This window comes from Perognathus longimembris, chromosome 24 (genome assembly GCF_023159225.1).
Source record: "Perognathus longimembris pacificus isolate PPM17 chromosome 24, ASM2315922v1, whole genome shotgun sequence".
Classification (NCBI taxonomy): Eukaryota; Metazoa; Chordata; class Mammalia; order Rodentia; family Heteromyidae; genus Perognathus; species Perognathus longimembris.
Genome location: NC_063184.1, coordinates 24761963 through 24772639, shown reverse-complemented (window position 1 = coordinate 24772639; position 10677 = coordinate 24761963). Strand labels below are relative to the sequence as shown.

Genomic DNA, 10677 nt, shown 5'->3' with positions numbered 1-10677 from the left:
TGTTTTCCAACTTAGTTTTATGTTAGGGATATTGCTAAGTCCCTTCTGTAGGGGTGATTCTGGGCTCTTTACCTGAATTTCCAAAGAAAATATTTTTCAAATGGTTGCAGCTCAGGTTAGATGCATGCATGTCAATCAAAGGGAGGCTGAGGTGAGTTCCCTGTATTGGAAGGAGCTTATGAGCTGGTTCTGACAGACTGGCCTGGGTTAAGTTCATATAGTATAGTATGGAACACTTCACAAATTAGCATGTCATCCTTGAATAGGAGTCATGCTAATCTCTATATCAATGCTAGTTTAGTATACATGTCACCAAAGCAGTCAGTCAACTGTGGCAGCCCCAGCAGTGATGGCAACAGCAATTTTCTGTTCTCTGGTCAAAGAGGGAGCCAGTAACCCTAACACCACACTCCAGAGCACTAGTGTAAGAATTGAACTATCTGGATAAATCAGTTTGAATTTACTTGGCGCTTTGTGCTTCATACATGCTAGCTATTTAAACTTTTATCAGCAAAGTGAGCTTGAATGGAAAAGAATAACATTTCCAGATCAAAGATAGCCAACTGGTTTGCAGGCCAAATCCAGCCCACTGCCTGTTTTTGTAAATTTCCATTAGAACAGGGCAACACAGGTTTATGTATTTTCCAGGACTGTTCTTAAACTATAAGGAAGCAGTTGCAAGCAGAGACTGTATGGAACATAAACCTTAAAATATTTATTATATGTTTATATTTATATTAGGGCTGGAGACAGAGAGAGGAAGGAGGGAAAGGTAGAGAGAGATTGAGAGAGGTGGGGGACAACTGATTATGTAGGCTGAGGAATTCCACAACCTGTTAGCTGGAGGATGGGATGCAGAAGGCTGGGGATATGATTCACCTCAGTCTGAAGGGCTGAGGAGCAGAAGAAGGTGGATGTCTCAGTTCAAACTCGAAGAAGTCAACCTTTCTCGGCCTTTCCTCTCTTTAGCACTTCCAGGGGTTGGGTGATAACTCACATCACCCAGTGAGGGTATCTCTCCTACCATGGTGTATAGAACCAGATGCTCATCTCTTTGAGAGACACCCTCAGCCCAGTCAAGCTGACACAAAACCATCGCACTGGCCCTTTACCGAAACTGTTAGCCAGTGATGAAAACTATCAGAAAGAATAATAAGTGAGAGAAGTCCTCCCCAAAACAACATTCTCTTGATGGAGAGTTAGAATATTTAGGAAAACAATTAGGAAGATTCTTTCTGCAAGGAATCAAGATGACACAAGGGAGGGGCAAGATAATTTACTATCTCACACAAAATTTAGATTTTATAAATACAATTGAGTAGGCAAGAAGCAAAATTAACCTAAAACTAAAATGATAACCCAGTTGGTATCACAGCACTGCATGCTGTAGGCTAGGGTTTTCCATGAGGTAATGCAGCCTGGCTTGATCATGTGAGAGACCCCGCCACACGCCCAAGTATTCCTCCTTCTACATCCAGTGAGCCACTTTTGTTTTTGGAGACCAGTATATAGCCTAGGCTATCTCTGTACACACAAAACTCCAGCCTCTATCTCCTGAGTGCAGGGATTACAAGCATGTGCCACCATGCCTGGCTTTTTCATTCGTTTTCTGTCTTAGTGATGCCGAGAATTGAACACTTGGCCTCACATGTACCAGGTGAGCATTGTCCACTGAAATACAACCCCCCCACCCCACCCTGTGGGTACTATTTCTTACAATTATTTTTCTTTAGAAATCTGGCTTTTACCAACGGTTAGTATGTCCTTTTCCAATTGGGGCTTGGCAGTCTCCATCCTAGGCCCTCAGTGTGGCATCTCTAGTCCTCAGCGGCATCAGCAGAACGCCCTCCACCCAGAACTCAACTCCACCCTGCCTCTGGGTTATCTTCAGCGTCCAGCTACCCATGCAGAGGACCGCCCACATCTAGTCCTGTGAGTGTGGAAATGCCCCTGAACAAAGACAGGCGCCATGCCTCCCTCTCCACTAAGAGAACTGGCCTTGTGGGCCCCTGCTGATAAGAATATACTCCTTTCGCGGTATGTGTGTCTGCATGGTGTTCTGGGATGGTTGCTTTCACCAACTTTTATCATGGAGGCCCCGGCTGGCTTTCAATTCATGATCCTACTGACTCAACCTTTTGAGTGCTGGGGTTATAGGCATCTGCCACCACACCCAACAAGAGTCAGTGTTCTAGTGTAGGCTTCAGTGATTCAAAATTGTGACTAACCTAATATAGTCCCAGCTTCCTTATCTCTTTTTTCTGTTACCTTTCCTATCAGCAGCTTAGTCAAGTATTTCACTTATAGCTTATGTTGGATTAAATTCTGTGTGTCTTCAATTTTAGCCCAGTTTCCTGGGTTTGTATCTCTTTTACTCCCTCTCTGTCGCCCACTTCCAATCTCCCATACTTGTTTCTTGGCTACTCCCCTTCTGCTAATAGAGAAATATGATCCAATAATCTGATCGTTTTTCTAACTTTAACATTCCTGCGAGTGGCCTTGGAATCTTGTTAGAATACTGACTCAGGCTCAGTCAGCGTGACAGATCATCCTGCCCGGTCTTGACAGCCTCTTTTTTTTTTTTTTTTTTTTTATAAAAGCTTCCAGGCATTACTGCTGAGTTGTAGGCTACACTTTTCAGTTACAAGAGGCTACAATAAGTCACTTTCAAACTGGGTTGATTTCAGCCTCCATGATATCTGGCAATGTGTGTAGACATCCTTGATTGTTCTGACTAGAGCAGTGCTGCTGGGTAGAGGATGCAGCTTGGCCTCTCACAACAAAGAACGATCTAGCTTAGAAAGTCAGTAGCACCATTCCTGAGAAACCATGTTTCTAGAATATTCTAGAACATTCTAGATCTAGACCATTCTGTGATTTAGAAGGGTCTAGAATTTCTAAATGTCTATGTGGTATCTCCCTTCCCTAAGGGGGGAAAAAAATCCTTCCCAGGAAATTGTTTCCAGCTCTTTTACTACTTTTTTTTAGCCAGTTCTATTATACCAGGAAGATAATTCTTTCTTTCAAAAGTCAATCAACCCTTAATCATATCCTTTTCAGTTTGTTAAATGAAAGTTATGAGTAGACTATTTTGTGGGAGGAAAATGTTAAAAGTCTCAATCTGGGAAAAGAATGAAAACTTAAGTCAGTGAGTTGATAGCCTTGAAATGTGGACCAGGTGACTTGTATTATCTCTCTTGAGCATTATAGAACCCTAGCAAACAACGGAAGCAATTCTCAAAATGATCATCAGTAGCTGTTTTACTCTGTATTTTCAGATTGTAGCTGTCAAATACTCTGCAGTGTGAAAGGAAATGAGTTATCACAGAGGCTTTTTCCTTATTTTTTTTTTTATGAAGAAGGTAGGGCTCTTAAGAGTTCAGCATTCTATTGTAGGAAGATGTCTTCTATTGTTGAAGAGGTTTAGAATCTGACAACTCTAAACTGATTTGACTTTCCAGTAAAGAAGCTTGACTAAGAGAGATATTACATATTTAAAAAAATAGGATAGTTAAAAAACAGAATCATGATTAAGTTCTAAGTTCTTTAAACTGTGGTCACAATTCCCAGTTCTGAGAGGTCTTCTTTTCCTGTCAGGCACCTTTGGCTGACTCCTGCCTGCAGTGTAGACACCAGAGGCACGGTCTCTCTGTCCTGGCTTCTTCTTAGTTTCATTGCTATGGAGAACTGAAGTTTGGATTAACCACTGAGCACACCTTTTGAAATGTAAGATCTCATTAAGAAGTACTTTAATGGGCAGGAGATGCAGGTTTATGGTAGAGTGCCTGCCTTGACTGCTTGAGACCTTGAGTTTGATCCCCAGCACACAACAAAAATAGGCAAAATTGTATTTCTCGTTATGATGTTGCCCACTTAGCACTTGGAAAGAGGAGGAAGGAGAATCTCAAGTGTGAGGCCAGACAGGGATATATATATGGCTCTGAGGCCAGCATGGGCTTATACAAAATATTTTATAAAATGGTTTTATTAGAAAGAATGATCCTCTTAAAGTTATTATCACCCTGCATTCTCCCTCCCCTTACCCCCCTCTCCCCGCTAATTCTGCCTTCTCAGTACTAAACTTAGGAAGTGACACACCATTCACCAAGGTGAGGGATCCAGAGCTAAAGCATCCTCTACTTCTCCTTTTCTCAGTCTCACATTTATTTGATCACTAGGTTCTCTCTTTGTCTCATGCATGCCCACAACTTATGACTTACCTAAGCTCTCATGATTTCTGGCTCATTCTTCAGTAGTCTTATAACCATTCCTGCCTCCAGTGTGTTCAATTCCAATTCATCTTTGCCAAAACATCCCTTTGAAAGCAAACTAAACCACAAAACTTATTAACTAAAGGCCTTTACTTAAAATAGTGACTTATTTTTTCTTTTGGGGCAGGTGTGGGGGAGGGGGGAGGTTCATAGAGCTTGAACTCCAGGCCTGGGCTCTGTCCCTGAGCTTTTTCATTCAAGGCTAGCACTCTAACACTTTGAGCCACAGTTCCACTTCTGGTTTTCTGGCAGTTAATTGGTCTCACAGACTTTCCTGCCTGGGCTGGCCTCAAGTTGTGGTCCTCTGATCTCAGCCTCCTGAGTAGCTAGGATTACAGGTGTGAACCACTGGTACTCATCCAGAATGTGGCTTGTTTAGGAGACTCTTTGGATTTAACCCTTCTGGTCAGTGCTCAAATTTACATTTGTGTATATGTATATTAAATGAAGATGCCTTTTTAAATAGACTTTGTTCAGGCAGTGTTCAGTTTTAAACACAAGGCCTAGCACTTGTTCAGCACACACACACACACACACACACACACCTTGAGCCACTCTACCAGCTGTACTTTTTATTTATTCATTTATTTTTAGTGCTAGGCATTGAACCTAGGGGTTTGTGCATGCTAAGTATGTACTTTACTGCAGCCCAATAGGATTTATTTTTTTAGAGCAGTTCTAGGTTCACAGAAAATTGAGCAAAAAGAAGAGAATTCCATGTACCACCTCCCTAGCCCCTCCAGCCCTCCACTCTCAGCACCGCAGGCCCCTGCAGTACATGTGCTGTCACTGATGAACACGCCATTATCCAACTTTACATTATCCATACTTTACATGGGGATTTGCGCTTTGGGTTGTGTACTTTGTGAGTTGCATGATGATTTGTGTCTACCATTACTATATCACATAGAATAGTTTCCCTGCTCCATTTATTTGTTTCTCTCTCCTTCCTCCCAGACACCTGGCAACCCACTGAGCATTTTAGTGTCACCAGTTTTCCAGAATATTCTAGGTCAGACATAAAGCTAAAAGAGACAGAAAAGTGATCCAAAGGGAAATTGAGTAGCCCTCTGTTATTCTGACCTTCCTTGAAATTATGTACAAAAAAATAGAAGGCTACTTAAAATGGTGATTTTGTGACAGTTTTAGAAAATGGTTTACAAAGACAATCTGTAACTCTGAATTCCCTAGAGTTGACTATTACAGCGTAAAGGAAGTGGGCGTGCTGTAGCCAGCAGCTCCTCAGGGAGTGAGGAGAGAGCTGTCTATGATGCTCTGTACATGTGGCTCACTGTTGGATGACTCTTCAAAAGCCCTCTGACAAGAAGATGACACCTCACGTTGTTAGTCATGCTTGGTAATCAGAAGAACCGGTTTACGTTGGTACTAAAGCTGAGTTTTGACTTCCAGCTTCTTTGTTCAACCCATCTATTCCTTAAGGGAGAACGTCACTGACACCGAATTGAGTGAGTCCATGTGTTCTTGCTTGTTTTCTGGAGTTTTAAATCTAGGACAGTAATAGGCTGCTCTCAAACTTTGCTTTCAAAGGGTCTACACCATAGTGAAGTGATCATGCCTTCTGAGTGTACTATGTCTTCTTTATAGCTCCAGCTGCAGAAAGATCTCTTTCCTGTTTGGATAGTTTGGGGAACCCCTGTGCAACATGAGACCACTGCCTAGGTCAGCTTGCCACAGCCTGGTTAGCTCAAACAACAGAAACTAATGTTCTCTCAATTTTGGGGGGACAACAGGTATGTACCACCCTGTTGAGCTTCTTTCTGTTGAGATGAGGTCTTGTGGTCATTTCTCTCCAGCTGGCGTGGAATCATAGCCCTCCAGATCTCAGCCTCCTATTTGCCTGAGGATGACAGTCATGCAGAGATTTTATTCTCTTTGATCTAACTACAAATGAAATTGTCTAAAAATTTCACTTTTGGTTTACTCATTGCTTCTATATAGAGCTACAGTTGGTTTTTGTATATGATTTATATCCTTACATCTTGTAGAACTTGTTTATTAGTTCTAATTAAAAAATTTTCTCCACATATGATCATGCCATCTGCAAATACAGATAATTTTACTTTTTCTTTTCCAGTCTGAATGCCTGTTATTTTATTTTCTTGCCTAAGTGCATCTCCTATACCCCTAGAACAATGATCCAACAATACCACACTTGGGTATTTACCCAGATTTCTCTGTTTATTGAGATCTTTTGCCCATCTGTGACTGCTGTGTTTCCTCTAAACTAAATGAAGTTGGTGAATTTCATCTTCCTAAAATTTGTATGCTGACTTCTTAACCCCCAGTACCTGAGGATACGATAAGGCAGTTAAAAACAGATCATTAGAGCGGGCACTCATCCTCTGTATAAAGAGAGGAGATTGGGACACAGGTTCAGAGAGAAGGCCACGTGGAACGTGGGAGAAACAAAGCCCTGGATACCAAGGTTGGTCTCAGAAGAAACCAACCCTGCCAATGTCTGAATCTTTGACTTCTAGCCTACAGAATAAGAAGAAAACAAACTTCTGTTGTATGAGCCTCACAGTATGTGGTGCTTTATTATGGCAGCTCTAACTAATTTATTTACCTTCTAATGATGTGCTGAAAGAAATAGGTCATATAATGCAGGACCTAGGAAGGAATCTTCCAAAATAAATTGATTTTTTGATTATAGAATTTTCCTGGGGTTATCATCGGTATTCCTTTAACGAGTAACCACCAAGAAATTCAGTGTTAAGCTTTTTGTTCAGTTGATGGTAGTTAATGAAATCTATCTGGCTTTAGGTCATCTAACCCCAGATCACCTGACAAATATGTAACATGAATGAATAAATCTTTTTTCACCAAGTCCACAATGAAGTTACTTAAGTAGGAAAAAATTTTATCAAAAATTCAAAATTTATAAATTCATAGTAATAGTTCTGAAAGATGCATCAGTTCATAATGATTCTGCAGCTTGAACTCAAGGCCAATGTGAAATTTTATAATTTTAAACTTGCTGCTCCCTGGGTGTCAGATACTAGAGGAAAAGAACAGGAAAAAGCATCTCCTGGCTGTTAGTGAAATTGTTCCTTGTTGAGTGCTGTACTTTTCTGCAGCGAAACACATGTGCATGTTATAGAAACTAATTGAGACTACTTTTTTGTTCACAAAGAGAAACAGCTGGGTTTTCACATCTGCATACATTCATGATCAGTATTTACTGAGAAAAGAAGAATCCATAGCCACTGGGAAAAGAAAATGAACATTTAGTTTCCTCTTCAGTCATTTAAAAACATTCTTTATGTGAACATGGAACATAAAGCTCATCACATTTAAAATGTAGCCACTCTTCTAGTCATTATAAAGCTTAATTTCTTGATTAGATGCCATCTTAGATGAATATTTAAAATCTGAAATTAAAAATTTGCATAACTGTTTGCACTGCCATCAGGCAGTGTCCCCAGGGAGCTATGAACTGGACTGTTTGCTTACTCTGACTTCGGTAATTCTGGGAAAGGATGGTAGGATCATGATCCAAACAGTCACCCTATCCTCTCTGCCTTGGTTTGAAAACCAGTTTAAACTTCTCTGAGAATCTGAGGCTATTTGCTGATAAGTCCTAGTGGAAGTCGCCATGCCTTCTACCACAAATCAGCACAAGGAATAGAGACAAAGTGATGATTTCAGTAGCCCTTGGCTTGCAGCCCTGACAACCTTTCCTAATTAGTGAAGAGACCCATGGTGTTTCAGAAAAGATGAGCCCCAAAAGTTCTCCCCATCCAAATGGAAGGATCTCTCAATCTACTGCCTGGATCTAAAAGCATTAGCATCACCCACAAAGCAGCAAAACACTATGGAACCATGAGCACAATTGATGGACCACCCAAAGTATGCTTCCAAAAACAGTGATGCTCCCTGACTGAAAGTAGCCATAGAGGCTCTTCCCCACCCTCCGTGCCATGCCCTGAACACGTGAGCACTGCCTTTGGGAAGCAGCCGGATTGTTTGTTTCCGGGGACCCACCCCTTCACTGCCCAAATCCAGCAACTCCCCTAAAGGAGAATCTAGGGAGAGCCAACGTCCCAGCAGATCCTGGAATGACTAAATCCTACCACTCAACTGCAGAGCACTACATAATAATTTATTGCAGGGAGCAAATGTGTATATTATATGAATTTAGCAGCACTTTGGCCCTGACTCACTAGATGCTCATGGCACCTTCCCCACTAAGCTGTCACAACCAGCCAGTCATAGCACTAAGCACAACAGCACATTACATATCTCAGTTAACGTAAGGCTAGCCTATGAAGTAAGATCTATTACTATCTCGTTCTTAATATTGAAGAATAGAGGACAAAGAAAAGTGAGGCAGGGCCCCACTCTTACATGACAAATCTCAGTCCTACATAATGTGGCTTCAGAAGCAGCTTTCTAAACAATAAAAACAGACCTTCCTCAGGCCTGAAGTTGCTTGTCCCTCAGCACTGAGTACTGGGGTCATTGGCCCTCCCTTGTACCCCGGAGGCAAGGCCTGTAATGGTTCATGCTTCTGGTTCTGGTTCTCCATGCTCAGGAACCCACCCACCTCCAGAGTTCTCTACTAAGGCTTATCCATGGCTCCTGGACCATCAAGATGGGATATCTTTTGCCTTCTTGTTTTGTTTGGTTTGCCTATATTAAAATGTTATTTGATCTCCCCAAAAAACATGTAGCAAGAAGGATGCACATGATAATCCCAAAGAATTGGTGTCACTTCACTTAATGTCACAGTTGTTCCAAAGTGGGCAAACCCATAAGTGACAAAACCATAGATTTTCAAAGCTCCAAAGGCTTCTGAAAATCATCTAATCCAACCAAGAAATGAATTTCAGCTCTCCTGAACGTATCTCTGCCAGGTAGCTTGCTAACCCTCCCTTCCCAGGACAGCTCAATTTCATCTTTGGCTAGTGCTGACAGGCCTTTGTTTAATCATTCGTGTGCTCTTCATTCAACAAATCCTTCCTAGAATCACATGTGCACCAACAGGTGCTATTTGAACAGTGAGCTCATTTCTGGAAATAACTTTGGTTAAAGATAGAAAGTGGAAAATTTTAACCAAGAGTGATGACACACACCTCTAATCCAGCACTTGGATGGAGATTGAGGCAGGAGGATCAGCAATTTCAGACTCCATGTAGCCTGAGTTATGTAGAGATTGTGTCAAAGGAAAGAGAGGGAGGGAAGGCGAAAAGAGAGGAGAGAGAGAGAAAGAGACAGAAACAGGCAGAGACAGGAAAGTTTCATAAGAGTAATAAAACTCACAAAGTTATGAAACTGTCTTAGAGTTATTCTATTGATTGGATGATCTTAATTCTATTGTATTGCAAAGATACACATCACCCCTATACATTACAGCTAGTCTGTTGTCCTAAATGCTTTTTTATTTTATTTTTCTAGTCCTAGCGCTTGAACTTTAGGCCTGGGTGCTGTCCTTGAGCTTCTTTTGATTAAAGTTAGTGCTCTATGACTTGAGCCACAGTGCCACTTCTGGCTTTTTTGAATAGTTTATTGGAGGTAAGAGTCTTATGAACTTTCCTGCTTGGGCTGGCTTTGCATCACTATCCTCAGATCTCAGCCTCCTGAGTAGCTAGGATTACAAGGAGTGAGCCAACAGTGTCTAGCATCCTTTAGTTATTTTCCAGGTCCTTTTTGCTTCCTGGTTCACCCCCTTGTATCTGTTTTTCACCTGAGCTATGGTTTCTCTGAAAGATTTCCCAATAGCCAAACAGAATTTCATGTAGCCTGGTCAGAAGAGAAGAGAGATGCACTGCCCTGTTTTCGTTCTATATAAAATAATTCTCTGGACACATAAAAACTACATATGCTTTCCTGTGTTCACTCAGAACTTACCAGTCTCGACCCAACTTCCTATTATCTAAACCTCATGGTGCCAGGCAGGAAGACAACATTATCACCAGATCTGAAATCTTCAATCTTGTGATGTCAGATGATTCAAGAAGCTAATGTGACTGAGTAATTATGCCTAAAAATCAATAGTCCTTTAGTTGTGGGAAAATAAACCTAGTGTAACATTTGCCATCTTAACCATCTTCAAGTGTAAGTTCAGCGCTACTAAAGACATTCATATTGTTTAGCCATCACCACCATCCACCCCCAGGATATTTTCATCTTGCAAAATAGAAACTGTGTGCTCATTAAACAACAATGTCCAATTCTTCCTTGCCTCCAGCCCTAGCAATCACCAGTCTACTTTGACTCCATGAAGTTGGTGTGTTCATAGGAAATGGAGTCAGACAGTAGTTTGTTCCCTTTGTGAGTTGTATTTCTCTTGGCATGGTATCATCTATGCCATAGCTTGGACGTGATGCTCCCTGCCTGAGGATAAACAGTCTTCCATTGTGAGATTGTATTTCCTTGTACTTAG

At 41.3% G+C, this 10677-nt stretch overlaps 1 non-coding gene across 1 annotated transcript; it reads right to left on the bottom strand.

Annotated features, from left to right (window-relative positions):
• Positions 1-221: 221 nt before the first annotated feature.
• On the bottom strand, positions 222-325 carry LOC125341726. The gene has a single exon (XR_007209065.1). It is a non-coding gene; the product is annotated as a U6 spliceosomal RNA (small nuclear RNA).
• Positions 326-10677: the final 10352 nt, after the last annotated feature.